Source organism: Macrotis lagotis, chromosome 2 (genome assembly GCF_037893015.1).
Source record: "Macrotis lagotis isolate mMagLag1 chromosome 2, bilby.v1.9.chrom.fasta, whole genome shotgun sequence".
NCBI lineage: Eukaryota > Metazoa > Chordata > Mammalia > Peramelemorphia > Peramelidae > Macrotis > Macrotis lagotis.
In genome coordinates, this window is record NC_133659.1 from 306,383,048 (window position 1) to 306,406,230 (window position 23,183).

The following is a 23,183-nucleotide window of genomic DNA, read 5'->3' on the forward strand; positions in this document are numbered from 1 at the left end:
TGCTTGGACTCATTCTTTTTCTCTACCTCTAAGAATCTCTAGAGTCTTTCAGGGTTCATTTTAAAATAATCTTCTACACAATAGCTTCTCTCATCTCTGAAGTTGTTATTGCCCTTTCCCCCATTGCCACCCCAATATTGATGTTGTTCAGTCCTTTTAGTCGTATCTGACTCTCTCTGACTCCACTGGGGTTTTCTTTGCAAAGATATCAGAGTGGTTTGCCATTTTTTTTCTCTAGATCCTTTTTATGACTAAGGAAATTGAGGCAAGTAGGGCGAAGTGATTTGCCCAGGATTCCACAGCTAATAATTGTCTGAGGTCAAACTATAGCTCCAAAAGATGAGTTTCCCTGACTCTTGACTAAGTCCATCTATTGCACCATCTAGCTGCCCCATACCAGTATTACTTTGTATTTACTTTCCGTATAGCTTTTACTTTCTTACCTTATGTCTGTTTTGCTTTCCCCCAAGTGAAATCAAAATATTGCACAAATGAACAATAGATCAGGTCTTTCATCATCATCTTATTTTTTTTCCTGGACAATATTTCCTATTAATGGAATTTCAATATACTTTAGCTATTTTTAACTATCACATCCCACTCTTGATTCTTATAGAGTTCACAATCAACCTACCAAAGCACCCAGAGAACTTTCAAAGCAACTTCTTGCAAATCGTACCTCCCCATCTAGCCTTTCTCAGTAGCATAAAGCTGGAAGGCTCCTCACAATTCATCTAGTCTAAGAATAAGAGAAATTCCCTCAGTAGTATCATTGCAAGTGGATGTCCAACCTTCTTTGCTTGAATCCCTCCAAAGAGAGATAATGTATTACTTCTAGAGGCACTTTGGATACCTTTAATTATTGGATAATTCTTTTTGACATCAAGCCCAAAATCTGCCTCTCTACAATTTTATAATTGCTATGTCCCTCAGGCTAAGCAAAACAAACTTAATCCCTCTCCATGAATAACAGTCTTGTAAATACTTGAAGACAGTCATTATGTCCCCCATTTCTATTTTCTATTCTCCACCCTAAATATGCCCCAATCTTTCAACAAGTCCTCCTATGACACGTCCTCAGGTACATCTCAAACAGCTTTTTCCATCAAGGGCTTCCATATATTGCAGGTCTGCATAAGAAAATAAATGGAAATTCAATCACAGGTAATGGCCTATTATCAAATACTTAACCCAAATTTTACAAGAAGGTAATGTAAACACCATAAAAGATAAATTCAGACTTTTTCTCTGCTACAAAGGGGAGAGCCAACAATTTTACTCTGATTTTCCAGATCTCGAAGGTCCCATATCCCTAATCTTACAATGTGGAAACCACAATTGTATTTCATAAATACTTCAAGAATTGAAATCAAGTACAGCTGGACAAGTTGGAGACAAGGGTACTGGCGGACTAAATTCATCAAATATTTATTGATATTGTATATACAAGGCATTGGAATAAGGGAAGTAAGGAAAAGCTTAGTACAAATCCACCTGCAGGTACTCATAAACTGGGTGACCCTGGTAAGTCCCTTAACTTCTGTTTGCCTTAGTTGCCTCAACTGTGAGATATTTGTCACACACTTTGCAAACTTTAAAGAGCTATGTAAATGCTAGTTGATATCATCCTCCTCCTCCTGGTTACCCTCTTCAGGACAGGTTCCAACTTTTCTTTATCTTCCATGAAATGTGGTTCCAAAAACTTAATGCATTACCCTGGATGTGAACCACCCCCACCCCAGGGCAGAGAATAACACAATTATTGACTCAATCCAAACACTCTGTCTCTTTTAATTTAGCCTGTCCTTGTTCTTTTTAGACACTTTATGACCACATTTGGAGTTTTCTGGAAAAATACTGGAGTGGTTTGTCATTTCCTTCTCCAGCTCATTTTATAGATGAGGAAACTGAGGCAAACAGTGTTAAGTAACTTACCCCAGGGTCACTAAACTAGTTAGTATCTGAGGCCAGATTTCAACTCACAAAGAAGAGTTTTCGTGACTGCTGGCCAGGACTCTATCCACCAAACCACCTAGCTGCCTCTTCTAATTCAACTCTAGGACAACTTTGTTATTTGGGGCTGTTATGTCACCCTGAGGACCCACTCACTGAAGCTTTTTTTTTCAGACAAACTTTTATCTCAGTCCCATGTGTCTCATTCTTCAGTTTTAGAATTTAATTTTTAAAAATTCAAATAGAAATCCCTAGTTATCTCTATTAAATTTCATATTAATAGAGGTAGAGATAATGTATCAAGAGCTATTCTCATATATGAGCTGTGTGACCCTGGACAAGTCACTTAACATCTAAATACCCCCTAAGAATCTAGGTTACAAATCACGTGGATAGAAGAAACTCCTTATTAGGAGATTTCTAAATTGATGAAATCATAGTTTGGGCTTTGAAAAATTGTATTTAATTCAGTTCATTGACCTGTTAAGATCTTTCTAGATCTAGATTTCTCTTAAATTTAACCAAAGTTGACTGTCATTGGTAAATTTGACAAGCATGCCATCTCGTTCTCAGTTTCTCCAAGTGTAACATGAGCATAATAATAGCATCTACCTGCCAGAGTTGTTATGGGGATCCTTGGACAATTTAAGGATATATTTGAAACCTTTGGTTGAGATTCCCTCAAAATGTGATTGCCTCAAAGGTTAACCTCAATTTAGGGGCTCATCCAGTATTAAGACAGGTCACCAAAAGAAGTCCTCTCAGTTTGCTTTTGAGTTTTGACTAAATAGCCAGAGGCAAGTTCCATCTTCATGGAATGATTCTGACATCTAGGGATAGTGATAGGGATAGATATCAGCCAGCCCTGAAGATGAAAGATATATGAACGTTCACTTCTTCTCTCTCCCAAGGAGTATCTGTCTTGGAGAAGAGAATTCTTAGGGTTAGGGTTAGGGATAGGGGGATCAATTAGGGGGTCAAAAAGGGACTTGAAACCAGTATTAGATATGAAGGGAGATTGAGTTCATTCTCTCCACCTCCTCCCCAAATTTCCCTCAGTCTGTTAAAGCTTTCATCTTTAACTGTTAATGTGGATTTAAAAACCAAATCACCCTTATGTCAGGGGTGCAGAGTCATTCATATTTTAGTATGTATTCATTTAATCATAATATTTCAAGAAAAGAAATTCATAAGGAGAGAATTTCGTTAACTTGTGTAACTTTGGGGGAAGACCTACGGAGCAAGGGCAAAAAGTAAAAACTTGGAATAATAGGTAGCAGAGTAGATGCTATTTTATTGGACTTTTGGAAGGTGGGAGAGAGCGGTCATCATTTTTCTTATTTCAGAATAAGTCTTTCTTTCTCCTTCCTCCTAGAGGTTAGTATAGTTAACATATCATTCATAATACCCTATCCGAGGTATTTCTAATGTATGGGTCATGATAAAAGAATGTCTTAAAATGGGTGCAGGATCTAGACATAAAAGTCAATATTATAGGCAAACAAGGAGAACAAGGAATAGTTTACCTGTCAGATTCATAGAAAGGGAAGCAGTTTATGACCAAGAAAAAGATAGAGAACATCATTAAAAACAAACTAGAAAATTTTGATTACATTAAATTAAAAAGCTTTTGCACAAACAAAATCACTGTAACTAAGATCAATAGAAATGTAGTAAATTGGGAAACAATTTTTTAAGCTAGTGTTTCTGACAAAGGACTCATTTTGAAAATCTATAGAGAACTAAGTCAAATTTATATTAAAAAATCCAATCCCCAATTGACAAATGGTCAAAGGATATGCAGAGGCAATTTGCATATGAGGCAATCAAAGTTATATATAGTCATATGAAAAATTGCTCTGAATCAATACTGATTATAGTAATACAAATTAAAACATCTCTGAGGACCCTCATACCTCTCTAATTGTCCAATATGACCAGAAAAGATAATGATAAATGTTGGAAGGAATGTGGGAAATCTGGGACACTAATACATTGTTGGTAGAGCTATGAACTGATCCAACCTTTCTATTTTTTTTAGTTTTGTTTTTTTTTTTGCAAGGCAAATGGGGCTAAGTGGCTTGCCCAGGGCCACACAGCTAGGTAATTATTAAGTGTCTGAGGCCGGATTTGAACTCAGGTACTCCTGACTCCATGTCCGGTGCTTTATCCACTGTGCTACCTAGCCACCGCTGATCCAACCTTTCTAGAGAGTAATTTGGAATTTCATCCAAAGGGTAATAAAAATATGCATGTCCTTTGAACCAACAATAGCAGTACTGGAACTATACCCTAAAGAGATTGTTTTTTTTAGGTTTTTTTTTTTTTTGTAAGGCAAACAGGGCTAAGTGGCTTGCCCAAGGCCACACAGCTAGGTAATTATTAAGTGTCTGAGACCGGATTTGAACCCAGGTACTCTTGACTCCAGGGCCAGTGCTTTATCCACTACACCACCTAGACACCCAAGAGATTATTTTAAAAGGGTAAAAACATCACTTGTACAAAAATATTCATAGCAGCTCTGTTTGTTTTGGCAAAAAAAATAGGAAATTGGGAGGTTGTTCATCAATTGGGGAATGGCTGAACAAATTGTAGTATATGTATGTTATGGAACACTACTGTTTTATTAGAAACCAGGAGGAATGGGAATTCAGAGAAGCCCAGAAGGATTTGTATGAACTGATGCTGAGCAAGATGAGCAGAACCAGAAAAACATTGTACACCCTAACAGCAACATGAGAGTGATGATCAAGCTTGATGGACTTGCTCATTCCTTAAGTGCAATAATCAGGCAATTTTAGAGCACCTGTGATAGAGAATACCATCTGTATCCAGAGAAAGAACTGTGGAATTTAAACAAAAACCAGTCTATTATCTTCAATTTAAAAAAAAAAAGTTGTCTTATGTATTGCATAACTTTACTACCTCTACTGTTTTATTTTTTTCTCAAGAATATGGTGTTTTTGCTCAACACATTCAATTTTGAGCAATGCATATAGCATGGAAAGAATGTAAAGATTATCAGATTCCCTTCTGTGGTGGGGGCAGGGGGGCAGGGCAGAGGGAAGGGAGGTTAGGGGAAAAAATGTGTAAAATTTAAAACCTTACCAAAAATGATAGGTATAAACTATTATTGTATATAGTTGGAAAACAAATAAAATGTTTATATAATTTAAAAAAGAATAATTTTTCCCACTGCCAAGACAGGTAATTCAAATTCATTTGTGTCCCATTATATACTAGTTCCATGGTCTATTCCAGACCACTGTTGTCTTTAATATGTCCTTTAATTTCTTCTAATCTCAATTTCTCCATCTGTAAAATGGAGACAATTATACTTATCCTACCTGCCTCAAAGAGCTTTTAAGAGACCCAAATGAATTCATGTATGAAAGTACCTCATAAATTTCTACATTGAATACAAGTAATAGGTATTATTATGTAGACAAAAATAAGACCTGCCCTGCCTGTCTCATATGGTGGCTGTGAAAACGCAATGAGATCATAGATAGATTAGATTTCAGTTTTAGAGTGGGAGAGTCTTAAAAAAAATTTACAAAAGTCAAAGTCTAAACCATCAGTAAAGGAAATCTAAATATGTAAATTATCACCTAATAGTAGAGGAAAGCTTTTTTGGTATCATAGATTAAAGCATAACATTTTATTTTTATTTTTTTATTATTGAGTCAAACATCTGGTTATCTTGGGGGATAAAAAATGAATTAGGCCATTCAAGAGTCAGTTCTGAATTCAACTATTTAAAACAAACAGTAACAACAGCTTGTGTGTGCAGACGTGGAGGGCCATAATGACTAGGGAGCCATGGCGGCACTCAAGTGAGACTTTATTTCGGCAGTCATGCCTCAGTGCTTGCCTTCAAAAGATCCACTGAGCCATATTGGGACTGCTTTTGAGAACTCCCACCCTTGAAAGAAGTACTTGGGAATGTTTGTTTCTCTTTATAGCCTCCCTTGATTAACAGGCTTATTTTCGTGTCAATGGCGTGGTGGCCATGACTGAGATATTTCTCAACCTCGCCGCCACTCTTGCCAGTGAAGGATTTCTTTTCACTTTTCACCGTGAAGCTCCTCAGCATTGGATTCCTTTGGAAATACTAAAACCTCACAAGGAAAACTCAGGAGCTTTATCTTTGTATACTGTAACATCTTATCATGGTGGCTATTAAGAGATTCAAGTAGAATTTGAGGTTCAGTTTTATACTTGGCAACTGCCTGCTGAATTTGTCTGCTTAATGTAAAGGTGACCTCTTATTGCACTAGATGGAAAGGGCTTGGTTATTCTTGGATGAATTCATGTCAAATGTCACAGAGGTCAAGAAAAATGCTACCTAACAACAAACTTCTGAATGTGATCTATTGGGAACTCACTGGTGACCTTCTCTCAGGGAGGAGTTTGGGGGATATGAGCAGAGTGGAAACCAGATTATTGTGAGAGTGAATGATGTGAATAATTTTATGGGAAAAGAGACCTTGGAGTTCTACCTTATGGAAGGTTCAATAAAAAAGGCGGGGGGGAAATATTAATGTAATCTTAGGCTATGTTTAAAGACAAATACCTTAGCAGTAAGAATTCAGAACAAAGTCACTAGCTGTACCCTATCCCCCTCCAGTGTTGTTAAGTGACTTCCATAGATTCTTGAAGCTTTCTTACATGGCCCTGGTTCTAGTTGTCAGAATCTTGCAAAGGAGTTCATTCTTTCTAACTAGTCCTTAGGGATTGTCTAAAAGTGAGGAGAAGAACAAGAGCAAGTAGATTGCTATTGTTGATCAGCCCCCAGGCATGTTGGCATCTCTCTCTCTCTCTCTCTCTCTCTCTCTCTCTCTCTCTCTCTCCCTCCCTCCCTCCCTCCCTCCCTCCCTCCGTCTCTGTCTCTGTATTATGTCTCTCTCCCCACTCTTTCCCTTTTTCTTTGTCTTTCAGGCATCAACAAAGAAAAGATCTGAAATCATTTGTATGTCCATCTAATGTCCCTACCTCTATTTTAATTCCAGTTGTCTCTTTCTAGAATCTCTGTGGCCTTTTCCCCTCTACCCCTGAGCACTGGAGGTAAAATTGCAACTTTTCTTTTTGAAATTCTGGGACAAATTTGAGCATCATTACGGAGTGACATTCCCTTTTTAGGGACATCAAAAATCCTATTAACAATAGAAAACCATCTCCCTATCTTGATACAGTTATTACATGATTCATTGTTGCCCCCTTTACTGATAACAAAGACAGGAAGGATGAAGAGAATGAAGAGCTCACAGAGTAGAGATGCTTAGATATAGTCAGAATACACTTCCTCCTTCCAAATACCCAACTTGACATCTAGAAATGAAAACAGAAAAGAGAGTTAAGCAGCCTTTCTCCAGAGACCTGGGGCTTCAACAAGCAAAAAGACACATACGCTCTCCAAGGGTCTCATTTCATGTTGTCCAAACGCTTGACTAGAAACTGCTTTCCATTCCTCTTCAAAAAAAATTTACAACACACTGCATTAAAAATTGGCAGTGAGAAAGGAAAGGAAATTCCTTGAGAAGAAGTATCTGGCAGTTGGTGTCAGGGACATGATTAAGATGGACAAACATTCTGGGGAACCCATGAGTAAACAGACTAGCTTGTCCGAGGTGGCAAGATTCATAAGCCTGTACCCAGAGGAATTCTGGGCCTTGAAATGCCCACTGGGTTGACTTTTTCTATACTGGTTTGGTCATCATTCAGCAAGCAAATAATCTCCAGGCATTCTGATCACGTGCAGCAGCACTGTATTTTTGTTGTTTAGTTATTTATAGTCATATCTGACTCTCCTTATCTTCCCTCTTGGGGTTTTCTTGGCAAAGATGCTGGAGTGGTTTGCCATTTTCTTCTTTGGCTCATCTTACAGGTGAGGAGCTGGGATAAACAAGGTGAAGTGATCTGCCCAGGGTCAGAGAGCTAGGAAATGTCTAAGACCAGATTTGAACTTATTTTCCTAACTGCAGGTCTAGCACCCCAACTACCTTGCCAGCTAGCAATATTGCATTAGACACAAATTTAATGAAAATGGAATAGTCCCTCTCTAACTACATGGACTTTACATTAAGATACTACAGTTATAGTTAAGAGTGACCTTAAAAGTCATTATAATAGCTGTCTGACCCTAGACAAATCACTTATGCACTGTGAGCCTTGGTTTCTCCATCTATGAAATAAGGTCATTGAATCTAACTCCTTCATTTTATGGATAGGGAACCTGAGAACAATAGTAGTGATGTGATTTGTCCAAGGCCACATCTTAGAAACAAAATGTTTCTGCCTTTCTCTTGATCTAATTCCTTTTAATATCTCGCAAAGTCATTAGTGGTTCTCATGACCTAACTGCCAATATCTTCCTATCTTCTAGACTTAGAACTTTTTGCAAGGCAATGGGGTTAAGAGACTGGCCCAAGGCCACACAACTAGGTGATTAGTAAGTGTCTGAGATCGGATTTGAACCCAGGTCCTCCTGACTCCAGGGCCGGTGCTTTATCCACTACGCCACCTAGCCGCCCCTAGACTTAAAACTTTTTCTGGGACATCCCCACTCATAACCAGGTCAAAGATAAAAAACTGGATGGGATCTCAGAGGGTCATTTAGTCCAATCCTTTGGTTTTTACAGATGGGGGAAAGCAAAATGATTTGTCCAAGATCACATTGGTCATAAAGGGTGGCCAAGATATGAAGCCGGACTGTCTGTCTTTGTTCTACACCTGATTGTCTCTTATTCCTATCTCCATAGTGGATGGTGCTAGGGGATTCCCAAAGACTAGTAATTAGGAGGCTCCAAAGATTAAGGTTCAGTCAGGATAACTTTGGCCTTCTGGTGAAGTCTATGAACCCCTTCTCAAAATAAGATTTTTAATTGCGTTAAATCAAAAAGCATAAGATTACCAAGGAAATCAAGGGAAAATAGCTCATGATCAAAGGTCTAAGTCCTTATTTTAAAGGTGAAGAAAGCAAAGCTAAGTCTCCAAAACATCTTCCACCCAGCTGCCAAAATTATCTTCCTGTAAGATGATCTGCCCAGATCACTCCCCTACTTAAGAAAATTCGTTAGTATCCTATTACCTCTGGGCTGAAATAGAAAGCGGCTTATCACTTTAAAATATTTCCAGATATTTCACACCATTTCTCTTCGTGCAATCTGTACTTAAATTCAACTCATCTGCAAGTTAAGACATCACCCTGCTGATGTCATTGGTCCTCTTCAAAGACAATTCCAGCCAAATCTATCTATTTACAATGCACTGAACGCTGATACCTCTGTGTCTTTTCACAGGGCTTATAGTCCTCCATGCTGGGATCCTCTCCCTTCTCAAAGTATCCTTAGAGAGAATTATTTATTTAAATAGATTTTTTTAGTCAAATGAGAAAGTAGTCAAAATCACTTAGCACTACCTCCTTCCTTTGCCTATTTTACTAATAGGGAGGAGGAAGGATCCTTCTTTGGAGGAGACTGAGACAGGAGCTGCTTCATTTCAGTCTTCCCACACCTACCATTTGATACTTAGAAGTCACTTAACAAAAAAACAGTTGATTTTGACTTTGCTTAGGTGGTGTTCAGTTGTGCGCAACTCTTTGTGAGCCCATGGACCAAGGGTTTTCTTGGTAAGGATACTGGAGTGGCTTGCCATTTCCTTCTTCAGAAGCAAACAGAGGAGAAGTGACTTGCCCAGGGTCACACTAGTAAGTGTCTCAAGTCAGATTTGATCTCCAAGTCTAGTGCCCTATCCGCTGAACCACCCAGATACCTCACTAGCTGTCTAGCCAGCAAGCAGTGAAATCAAAGATTCAAACCCAGGGCTTCAAATCCAACTTGGCTTCCCTACTCCAGACTTTCTGAGCTTAAATGTCTAAGAGCCTATTATATTATCTCTATAGAAAGGTCAGTCTCTCTAGAAGTCAATGTATAAGTAAAGTTTCATTCATGCAACTGATAATTATAAAATTACCTGCTATGTATATAGAAATACTCTGCTAAGAGCCAGGGATTAAAAAAAAAATCAAGAGTCCCTGGGTATGGCAGGGTAGTACCATGGACAGAGAGTTGGGTCTGGAGTCAGGAAGACCCAAGTTCAAATTCAGCCTTGGACACTAGCTTGTGGCCCTTGGCAAGTCACTTGACCTGTCTGCCTCAGTTTCCTCAACTATAAAATGGAGATAGTGATAAAACCTACCTCTCACAGTTGGCAGCTGTTTAGCTATTTCTTTGAATTTGCAATTCAACATGATATATACTTCAAAGTTCATTGTGAGAATCAAATGAGATCATTGTAGACAAATTAGCATACAGTAAGCACTAAATGAATGTTACTGTTCTTCTTATTATTAGTCCAAAAGGGAGACAGCTTGAATACAACTATGTGAAAGCCTAAAACTTAATTCAGACCCACTATATAGAGGATAAATTGGAGATGCTCAGCAGAGGGAAGCCACTAACACTAAGGGGGATCAGGAAAAGTTTCTTTACAGAAAGTGGGATTTTTAAGACAAACTTAAAGGCAGAAAGGGAAGGAAGAGGTGAGGATGATGAGGGAGAGCTAGGGACAGGAATCGGGCAGCCAGTGAAAATATCATGAGTCAGAGCATCTTGGGGTGAGGAACAACTTCTTCCCAATTTTTTTTTAGGGTTTTTTTTTGCAAGGCAAACGGGGTTAAGTGGCTTGCCCAAGGCCCCACAGCTATGTAATTATTAAGTGTCTGAGGTCGGATTTGAACCCAGGTACTCCTGACTCCAGGGCCGATGCTCTATCCACTGCGCCATCTAGCCTCCCGTTCTTCCCAACTTTGATAATGACTTTGTTTATTTGAACAAGTTCTTTGAATAGCCTTTAAACCAGGAAAGTACCAGGTGCCTCCTTTATTACCCTAGATGCCCTGCTGGGTCTGTCTCATCAGCATCATCTTTCACAAGTGTGACTTCTGTGTCCCTGTAACTTCATCACAGGCTGCTATCAAGATTCGTGAAGGGATAAGGCCCTGGCCAGGCCAGGGCACGAAGAGAACAGAGTCTAACTGACCATCTCCATTCTACTAGTGCAAATCTAAGTATGACCTACAGATGGCAGCCCCTTCTCAGTTGTTGGAAAAAGCTTCTCATTTTTGTTCCTAAAGCCTGAAAAATGACCTCATTACCCCTTTCTCTACAGAAAAAAATGGAGATTTTGGACAAACCTTTGACTCCAAATCTATGCATGTAGAATTTAATTATTCTCCTGAAAAGAATTCTCTCCAAGTGTATCTTTGGGGTATAGATATGGAGACATACAGATACATACATATATGCATATATTTATACTTTGTATCTCTTGATATTCTGAATATATTCTATATGCATGTTTATATATTGTTGTGTCTAACTCTTAATGACCCCATTTGGAAGTTTCTTGGCATTGATACTGGAGTGGTTTGCCATTTTCCTTCTCCAGCTCACTTTACAGATGAGGAAACTGAGGCAAGCTGGGTGAAGTCACCTGCTCAGGGTCACACAGCAATTAAGTGTCTGAGACCAGATTTGGAATCAGAAAAAATGAGTTTTCCTGACTCCAGGTCCAGCATCTACTATATCATCTATCTATATATCTAGAGATAGATAGAGGTAGCTATATAGAAAGAATGGAATGGAATGGAATGGAATGGAATGGAATGGAATGGAGAGGAATGGAGAGGAATGGAGAGGAATGGAGAGGAATGGAGAGGAATGGAGAGGAATGGAGAGGAATGGAGAGGAATGGAGAGGAATGGAGAGGAATGGAGAGGAATGGAGAGGAATGGAGAGGAATGGAGAGGAATGGAGAGGAATGGAGAGGAATGGAGAGGAATGGAGAGGAATGGAGAGGAATGGAGAGGAATGGAGAGGAATGGAGAGGAATGGAGAGGAATGGAGAGGAATGGAGAGGAATGGAGAGGAATGGAGAGGAATGGAGAGGAATGGAGAGGAGAGGAGAGGAGAGGAGAGGAGAGGAGAGGAGAGGAGAGGAGAGGAGAGGAGAGGAGAGGAGAGGAGAGGAGAGGAGAGGAGAGGAGAGGAGAGGAGAGGAGAGGAGAGGAAAGGAAAGGAAAGGAAAGGAAAGGAAAGGAAAGGAAAGGAAAGGAAAGGAAAGGAAGAAAGGAAGAAGAAAGGAAGAAAGGAAGAAAGCAAAAGAAAGACAGACACAGGTAGAGATAGATATAAATATATACACACATATATAAATAACATACACACATGCACTGTGTATATATTTATATATATATATACATATAAAATTATTTTATATTCTGAATATACTTACCTATATATTTCATAGAATCATATATTTAGGGCTAGATCATCTAGCTCAGCAAAGTCAAACTCAAATAGAATTGGATCCCTGTGGCCTTCCTACTGATTTAGAAAATGACAAAATAACATTATCTATGTTGTATTTATTTTTATTTATTTTGTTTCAAATCTCTCAATTTCACCTTAATCTGGGTCAAACTATATAAGGATTTTGGGGGGCCCCATGAAGCAGTAAATATGATACCTCTGATAGTCCAGTTTCCTCATTTTATATATGAGGTAACTGAGGTTCAGAGAGGCTAAATCAGAGAGATTACTTGTGCACATTTTGCTTGTTGCTTCCTCCACTAGACTTTGAGCTCCTTGAGGGCAGAGATTGTCATTTGCCTTCTTTTTGTATTCTAAGTGTCACTTAGTCCATACTAAATAAATATTTATTAACTGGCTAAATGAACACAAAGTGTTTTTCAGACCTTAAGTGATACACGTGCATAAGAATACATAAGTCAAAATAATTGGCCCATGAGCATGCAAATTGACATGTGTATATATAAATAAATATATGCATGCATAGTGACATTGTATAAATATGCAAATATGGATCAACATAAATATATATACAGGATGTTCCAAAAATCTTAATGTGGCTCTGTTTTAATAGTGTAATAGTGTAAAACTGCACTGAAACTTTTGGAACAACTTATATGTATGCTTAAACCTGTGTGTTTTGATGCATATAAACATATTCACACATGATGTACAACTGCATGCTTGTCTATTCCTATCCATATGGTGATGCTTGCATGCCAGGGGATGAATGTGTTTGTTTTTTAGTAATAATACTAGAATAGATACTTCCATATATTTCATCTTGTTCAAAGAGGAGATTCATGATTATAATAATAAGAATTATTATTATTATTGTTATTATTACTAATGCTTCTTTGGTTAAAAACAAAGAATACTAAAAACTGGACATTCATGAACACATGCACACACATATATGCCTACATGTTTAATGCATGAGTTATGATCATTTATTTTTCAGTTTTCTATTTCATTCATTTATATTCCCCTGAATAAAATGGAGCTTCTCATAAACTTGGCCCTAAAGAAGAGCTCCCAGAAGGCAAGCCCCCCTTCCTTTGCTTAGGTGGGAGACACTGCATTAAATATCTTCTTGCTGCATAAAGATTTCTTTTTTGATGCATTGTTTGGTTTTACTGGGTTTTTTCCCATTTCTTCCTCTTTGTTTTTTAAGTTGGTTGCTATTATACTCTGGGAAGAGAGTAGAGAAGGGATGTGGAGAGAGGTAATTGATAGGAAAGCAATGGATATCCAAAAAGTCTACTTTTTTACAAAATATGAATCATCTTCATCAATCAATCAATCAAAATCTTTTATTAAGTGCTTCCTACATGAGAGACACTGTCCTAAGCATTGAGAATACAAAAGGGAGGAGGAGAGGAACCCTCTCCTTAAGGAAATTACATTCTAATATAGGAGACAATGGGCTATAGAAATTAATATCTACAAGACAGAGTGTAGTTGCAAGATCTATGCTTTGAAGTCTGCCATATGAGCAGACCATTTCAAAGATCTTATCACCCAAATAAAATAGGAGTGAATTAATTATCAACTGGAGTGTAAACTTCTATGAAATGAGAGAAAATTCCCAGGTGTTGGTTCCAAGATCTTGGCACTATCTGGTCACTAGGTGGCACTCTCTTAACATACTATTAATCCTCTCTTTTTCTATATTGAAACTCACCTGCCTGCAGAGGTCACAGTGACAGAGAACACGGAGGCTGCTTTGGAAATAACAAATTATACAGCTTTGCCCCAAAGGTTAACTTGCCCTGAGATGCTTCAGCAGACAATTTTGAACTTTATGACTCTAAGTTTGAATTCACGAGCCCAGTTTCTCCCTCCCCCTATTGACTTTTACCAAGTTCAGGTTCATCCAACAGGCCTGGGAAATGAAAACATGTTCTTTTTGATGGGGAAAAAGTAAGGGCTCTTTGCAAGCTTGACCCTGAGCTTTCAAAAAAATAAATTCATTTTGCTCAGATAATGCATTGGGTTCTGCTGTCTACAAAAGGTCAGAAATATCCATCAACTAAAATTTTTAAATAAGCAAAAAAAAAACCCCTTTCATTTAACCAGTTATTTGACAACTCATAATCACGCAACTATAATTGGTTCATCTCCTTTCTTTCATTTCCTTTACCCCACCTGTAATTGCACATAGAAGGAAGAGAAATAAGACAGAAAGACAAAAAGCAGTTTACATGAAAGGATGCTCCTCTTCTCTCTTTATCTTTTCTATTATCAAGTAAGAATGATGGAATAATAATAGTGAACATTTATGCATCTTAAGTTTTGTGAAATATTTTACTGATATTAGCTCATTTGATGCTCACCATAACCCTGTGAGATAGATGATATTCTTTTCTCCATTTTACATGTTACTTGAGTCCCAAAGTCCATTTGATATGGGATTCTCCTCATTGGTGGAGACCAGTATCCCTTCCAATAAGCTCTGGGAATTAGGGTATCATAGAGAAAAGGAAATGAGGGGGACATGACTTGCCCTGGTAATGTAAGTAAAACATTTAAAAATATTTAGTTCCATGTAAATGTGATGTGGGAGATTGTTAGTACTGTTATCTTATTAAGTGGGAAACAGGATAGTACATGGAAAAGAGAATTAATTCTGGATCCTCTGCAGCTCTTACCTATATGATTTTGGTCAATACATCCTTAGTCTCCATACTTAGATGGACATTGAAGTGACTTCTACCTTTAGATTGATGTTACTCTGATCTTTTTCAATGAGCAGATTTTACATAGAAATTGTTCTTAGTTGTCATTTTCCTATATTTATATTTAATATCCTATGGATTATTGTGCAGGCACTGCTTTTTTATAATGCAATAAAAATATCAGAATATAAATTGATCCCCTTGTAATCTTTTTGAAAACTCCTTGGCTGCATACAATTCTATAGTGGAGGGGTCAACAAGAAAGCTATCCAGCTACCTATCTACCTCAACCTGTTTCAACATGATTTTGATCTCATCTGCCAGGACTCTATATTTTGAAATATTTTTCATTCTATGCAGTTTGGAGATTATGAGTATTTGTGATAGAGAATTTTTTAAAAAGATTTTGTTCTTAAGTTTTTGTTACTGTTATGCCAAGGCATTGTGATATGCCAGTGTGAGCAACAGTTTGGTTTGTATCACACTCAGTGATCATGTTCAAGTACAGATATTGGTTGAATTCTCTAAATATTTTGAGATCTGCATCCATAGTACAGGGATTTCTCAAGATAATGAGTTTCTGGTATTTAATTTTAGCCAAAAAGTCTTGTGTTGGTAAGTCTTCAGTAGATTCTAAATCTTTTTAAATGCTAATGAATTGTTGTGTGGTTTTTACTATAGCAAAGTACTCCTCCAGTGTAGTCCATGGGGCATAGTCATTGACAACTCCCGTCTTCAAGTCTCTAGAGACTTCCTCATCTATTCAGTAGACTCATTCCATTCATCTCATCTATGCTCATCTTGGAAGGTCAGAGATAGTCCCCAGAGGTACTGCCATTAATTTACAACTTACTTGCACATTCCCAGGTTTCAGTGAGGGAACAAAGAAAAGCATTTTGCTTTTTCTGATCAGCAACTAATATCTAAACTTTCCTCCATTCAGATCAGTTCCCAGCATCCACTAACTGCTGGCATAATAATGATGATGAAGATAAGTAACACTTTAAGTACAGCACTTTATGAATTGCAGAGCACTTTATTTAATATTATCCCCATTGTACAGATGAGGAAACTGAGGTAGGTAGTGATGTAGTGATTAAGTTTCTTGCTCAAGGTCACACAGCTAGTATTGGAGGCTGGATTTGAACTCAGCTGACTCCAGGTCCAGCATTCTATCTAAGGTATCATTCTGTTGTTTTTTTCTAGTCAACTGGTTTAGCAGACTTCTTACTTCTCTTGGCTTTTCATGTCTTGATTTCCACAAGTAGCTTCTCTTAATAGTTTATACCATCTAATTCCCTGGCTTCTCCTGCCTCCAACCAGGGGCATCCTTGTACATAAGAATCCAACTCTATCTTAAGCTAAAAGTCCCAAATCACATGTCTATCAAGTATGATACAAATAGTCAATAGACATTTGTCCCATAGTTACTAAATATTTCTTTGATTCAGAGTTTATCAGCTAGAATTTTCAAAGTCCTAAAAACGATCAGATATAAATTAGCTCCTTTTGCTTAGGTCTCATCTTTTTTTTTTTTCTCCTCAAGCTTGTTTTCTTTGTTTTTCCTTACACAGATGTCCTTTTCCTGCCCCTTTCAGGAAGTAGAGTGTCCACATAAGAAAAGATCAGTAACTTATACTACTATTTATTTGTATACTCCACATCAATAACTGAGTCTATGTTTTTGTCAGGAAAACCCTTCTAAAATTTCCGGCAGCAATGATCTACCTCTGAATTACTATCATCAAGTCTGTTTCCACAAACAAATGTTCATGACTCAGCCATTTGTTCAGTGCTTTGTCAACATATTATTGGCTGAGTTCATGTTGACATTGCCTACCAAGGAGTTGCTGGTGTTTTCATCTTTTGATGAAAAATAAGTATTGTCTTCTATTAAAAAAAAAGGTGAGATCAACATCAGGTTTGTCTAGAAGAAACCGGTAAAGGGCCAATAATTCATGCACCTTTGTAAATTGAGCCAATAATTATGAAACTTATCCAATCCCACTGCTTTCCATTTTCAGAGAGGACCTGGAAGGGTATTCACCTTCTTTGATATACTTGTCTTTCATTCTTTAATATCAATGATGCATAAGCTTTCGGTTTCTCACTGGATCTTGCCTGCATTTTTGTTGTGTTGCACTTTTTTTGTGACTGTGGATTTGATTAGAAATCTTCTCCTGTTTCAGTGCTTCTCTCTTTTCTCTGAATTCATTGCTTCTCAAGTCCCTGTAATAAGATCTTTGATTGGTGGTGAATGATTGTTTGATTGATTGATGTGTTGCTTTAGCGCCTATCACCTTATCTCTTTGACTTTTGCTTCCAATTGCAGGTTAAAACCCTTAACTGTAATGGGTGAGGCTTCTTACTAATCTGATTACTTGACAGAATTCCTGTCTTCCCTCTATTTCATGTATACTTGTGGTTTGCCCACTTTGGTGGTCAGAGTCATCTGTCCTGAGACATTTATAACAAGTCGGAGATTGTGGTTTCTTGTTTGTTCCCATGCATCTTGCCTTCTCTCGATACTAAAATATGAAGGATCACGGCTGTCATTGCTTTGCTGTCTTTTGTATCTGGACGACAGTCTTGATTCTGAGTAGGATTAGCCAGTAACACCGTTGATTTCTTAGCCTTAGTGGCCACGGTACAAAATCAATCAGCAACATCACCAATCTGCTAGCATTGCGGGGTTCCTGTCACCTGCCCTTCACAGTTACTAGCAGACTCCAGCTATCTTAAATCTCCAGTAGACACCTCCTTGGCTTTATATTTCCTTTGCATTGCTAGTGTACCCTCACTCTTGATGACTTGGATAATGAATTGGGCTTTGAGGGGCATTACTGTTACTACTGATGCTAATGCAAGATGAAAGTTTTTATTCTCTCTGCCAATCCTACTGCCTCAACAGGATATGGAGGTGATTCCACCCATTGGAACACAAATTTTTGCAATACCTCACCAAGCTAAAAAGGTTTCAAGTCCAGGCTAAGCAAGGGTTGTTTTTAATCCATAGCAAAAAAAAAAAAATGTGTTCAGAAAGAGTCAGACTGTTCTCTGATTCTCTCTGTGTCTATCTTTGTATGGTACTCACATCGTTCTATCTTTCTCATCACCCTCTGCCTCTGTGTTTCTGTCTTTATCTCTCCATCTCTTCCTCTTTCTTTGCCTCTGTATATCTCCTTTCTGTCTCTCTGTCTCTGTCTCTGTCTCTCTGTCTGTCTCTGTCTCTGTCTCTCTCTCCCCTCTCTCCTCTCTCCCCTTCCCCTCTCTCATTGTAATTCTGTCTCTTTATTTGTCTCTGCTTTTGTTTCTACCTGTCTCTGTATCTATATCTTTCACTGACTCTTTCTATCTCCCTGTTTCTTTCTCTGTCTCTCTGTCTCTGTCTGTCTCTCTCTCTCCCCACCCCTCCCTGTCCACAATATTCCTATTAATAAAAAATGATGCTTTCATCAGTAGAGGGAGTCCCCATACTGCCAAAGTCATTCCTCTTTGAAGTATTTATACTTAAAAAAGAAAGGGCTTTACAAAAACAAGGTAACATGGCAACTCCCTAGTTTCTATGGCTGTTTGATTAATAGAATCTCCTCCAAACCTCTGGTTTATCAGTGTCCTATAAAAGTATATTTACCATGCTAAACACCTACTTTCCCCCCCCAGGAGTTAGACATTCTCAGTCATATGGCATGAAGTATGACAAAGGTTTGGCTTAACACATGTGAGGCCATGGTATTATCAGAGGCAAGTGTCTTTCCCAGCAAAGTGCAATGCCAGCAACATTGCAGTGTGGGAAGGGAGCTACAAAGGTAATAGTCTATCACCTTGCCTTCAAAAGAAATTCTGAAACATTCTGTACAAGGAACAAACTTCTCTGAACTAGATAGGCATTTTTGGGGTTTGCTTTTACTGTTCCAAAGTCCTCCTTTGGAAATCTTCCCAATATTAAATATAATTTAATTTTATTAAATAAATCTACATTTGCTTTTCCTCCAGCCCCTATTCACCTAGTGCATCCTAGGGTTAGGTCCTTGAAGTTGGAGGACTCTTTTTTTCAGAGACCATAGTCGGTGAGTAAGAGACTTTGGAACTAGGGAGCTTGCAGAAAATGCTTCAGTAGGAAAACCTGAATCTGAGACAATAACAATGCTTAACAAAGGGGGATATTTTATAAATGATCCATAATCCAATATTTATTTACTGTCTAGTCACCATAATATATTGATCCCTGAGTTAGAATGACATCATCAAGGCGGTGCTTTAGGGTTGTCCTTTTGGCAATGGTGTAGAAAATGAATCGACAAAGGCAAAGATTCGAGTCTTGGAGACCAATTGGTAGTCCTATTGCAGTAGTGTCATTAAAAAGTGCTAAACCTAGTATGGTGATTGTGTTAATAATGAAACATTGATCAATGAAAAAGAGATCAAGGGTGGGGTGGGGGAGGAACTAACAACCTTTTAACCTTTGCTGCTGATTCCCTAGAGGAAAAATCATTCCTCCTTGAAGTATTTATTCTTTAGAAAAGAAAGTTCTCTTGATTCAGCCATTCTGGAGAACAATCTGGGACTCTGCCCAAAGGGCAATAAAACTGCACATGCTCTTTGATCCAGCAATAACACTACTAGATCTATATTCCAAGAAGGGGAAAAAAACCTCACATGCAAATGATAGCAGTTCTTTTCATAGTGGCAAAGAATTGGAATTTCAGGGGGATGGGTGAACAAATTATGGTAAATGAATGTGATACAATACTGTTGTTCTGAAAGAAAGAAATCATCAACAGGCAGACTTCAGAAAAGCCTGGAAAGATTTGCATGAAGTGACGCTGAGCGAAGTGAGTAGAAGCAGGGCAATATTGCAACACGGTGCGATAATCTACTATGATGGGCTTAGCTCCTCTCAGCAGTTCAGTGATCATGGACAGTTGTATAAGACATGATGGGAAATGCCATCCACACCCAAAGAAAAAACGATGGAATTTGAATACAGATCAAAGCATAGCTTTTGCTTTTTAAATCTTGCTTTATTGGGCGGCTAGGTGGTACAGTGGATAGAGCACTGGCCTTGGAGTCAGGAGTACCTGAGTTCAAATCTGGCCTGGCTTTGGACAAGCCACTGAACCCCATTGCCTTGAAAAATCTAAAACAACAAAAAACAAAAAAATCTTGCTTTATTTTTTCCTTTCTCATGATTTTTCTTTTAATTCTGATTCATCTTTCACAATATGACTAACATGGAAATATGTTAAACATTATTGTACATGTATTAGCTATATCATTACTCATTGTCATGGGAATAGGGGAGGGGAGGGAAGGGAAAATGTGGAATTCAAAAGCTTAAAAAAGATAAATGTTGAAAACTATCTTTGCATGTAATTGGAAAAAATAAAATAAAATAGTATTGAAAAAAGAAAAGAAAGTTCTCTATAAAAAATAAGGCAGTAAATGCTAGTTTATGTGAATGTTTTGAGTAAAAGAACTTTCTCTAAACCTTAAGCAACCTATAAGAGTATATTTAACATGCTAAACATGAATTTACCCCAAGAACTAAATATTCTCAGTGGTGTGGCATGAAGTATGAGTAGGGAGGGGTTAAGTGAGAATAAAGAGTTGGGGATAGGGCCGCTAGGTGGCACAGTGGATAGAGCACAGAGGCAGGAGTACCTGAGTTCAAATCCAGCCTCAGACACTTAATAATTACCTATGTGGCCTTGGGCAAGCCACTTAACCCCATTGCCTTGCAAAAACAAAAAACCTAAAAAGAAAGAATTGGGTATGATTCAAAAGTTTTAAACTTTGGTGACTGGGGGGAGTCAGTGATACCTTTGATAGAAATAGGGTACTTAGAAAAATGAGTTTAAGTAGAAAGTATTTTAGGCAAGTTAAATTTGAGATGGCTATGGCTATATAAGAAGAGATATCCAACAAATACCTAGACTGGAGTACAAAAAAAAAAACTATGGCTTAGATATATATATAGATTTGGGGGCCATCTGCATGACAATTATAATTGAACCTATAAATGCTGATGAGATCACTGAGAGAATGTAAAGAGAAGAAGGAGGACCTGTGACAGAGTGCTGGAATACAACCATAGGAAGGGAATAGAATAGGTTAAGTTGTTGGTGGTGTTGGTGGTGGTGTTCATCCCTCATTTTTAATAGGATCAATGATAGCTTGATTTTTATGTGAATTGTATTTAAGTGAGGCAAGCCTCATTCTTTCTTCCAGAGTCAAATTATGGATGCATGGATGATCTAGGCATCTTCTACGTCTCAGCAAACTCTAAGCATGTCATAGCAGTTGCTCCAGCTGTCTTCATGACCATTGGAATAATTTATTCTTATCTGCCCATTCTGCCAGGGCTAGTTTTCATATGATTGGGGGTAAACATCTCCCTAATTCAACTATGAGTTAAGACCTGTCAATTAACCTCAATCTGATTTAGCCTTTCTGCTGAAATGGTTTTTACTGGAGTAGTATTTGCTATAGCTTCTTGGAGCTGCAAGTAAGAGTTGGATGAGAGATGATGAGTCCAGTGATGTATAGCAAAAGAGACTGAGAAATAGCAATCATGTATATATCAAGTCCAGAAATATGGACTGGGTGCTTCCTGCCCTTGTCAGAATACATTTGTATTTTGTTCAATTCAGGGCACCACATTTATGAAATATAATGAGAAGGGGTAGGTAAGTGGTATAGTGGATAGAACACTAACCCTGTAGTCAGGAGGACCTGAGTTCAAATCCGACCTCAGACATGTAATACTTACTTAGCTGTGTATGACCTTGGGAAAGTCACTTAATCCCATCACTGTGCAAACATATATATATTGAGAAATAAGGAAATGTCCACAAGAGTTAGTCTAGGAAAAGAGAAACTCAAAAAATGATGAGAGGAAAGAGCTGGAGATGTTACCTTGGAGAAGATTCCTAGTGGGGGGGGGGGGCATGATAGCTGTCCTCAAGAATTTGAGCAAATTCTTTGTAAGAGAAGAATTACATTTGTACAGCTTGACTCTAAGGACAAAACTGGGAACAATGGATAAATGGTTCAGAAGGCAAAGCTTCATAAAATCACAGAATCTCCAGATGAGAAAAGTTCTCTGGAAGCTATCTTGTTCAACCTCTGAATTACCAACTTTATAATCAGCTCGTCTCATCTCTGCCCCTCACCCCACCCTCATATCCCCTTTTACTTGTCAAATCTTGCCAGTTCTCCACCTACAATATCTCATGCATCTGTCTCCTTTTCTTTATCCACAAAACTATTGTCCCAGTTGTCCATATCACCCCTCAAGTAGCCTACTGTAATTGCCTCCTAACTGGTCTCCCTGCCTTTCTTAATATTTCCTTTGCTGGTCCATCCTCTACACAACTACCAAAATAACATTCCTTGAGTATAGGTCTGAGTAGGTCATTCTTCTGAAGAATAAGTTTTAATCCTTTTCAAAATTTGTGACAAATAATCACAAAAGCTGTCCATGAAGACCTCCAGGTGAGGAGAATCTACAAACTAAAGAGGTGGCTCCAATGGTCAGGAAGTTTTTCATGATATCAAGCTGAAAGCTGCCTCACTGAGACTTCTAACAACCATTCCTTTTTCTACCCTCTCTGGCCAGTTAGAACAAGTTTAAACCTCTTACACATGATAGCCTTCCATATATCCAAGGACAACTAAATCATTCCTATTGATTCCTTTATTTCCCAGGTCAAACATTCCTAATTACTCACCTGGTTTTCTTATGGAACACCCTCATGTTCCTTCCCAATTCCAGTCGCCATTTTCCAAATGCACTTGAGATTATGGATTTCCACTTTAAAATTAAAACTTAAAATAATCTAACTTGATATAAACAGCAGAAGACCTCCTAATCTAACCCGACCTGAATGAGAATCCACACTACAACATTAAAAAAAAAAGTAATCACCCAGTCTCTAGGATAGAGTAGCTGTCAATTATAATTTCTGTAATTATTAAGTGTCTGAGGCTGGATTTGAACTCAGGTCCTTCTGACTCCATGCTCTATCCACTGTGCCACCTAGCGGCCCTATCCCCAACTCTTTATTCTCACTTAACCCCTCCATACTCATACTTCATGCCATACCACTGAGAATATTTAGTTCTTGGGGTAAATTCATGTTTAGCATGTTAAATATACTCTTATAGGAATTTCCCT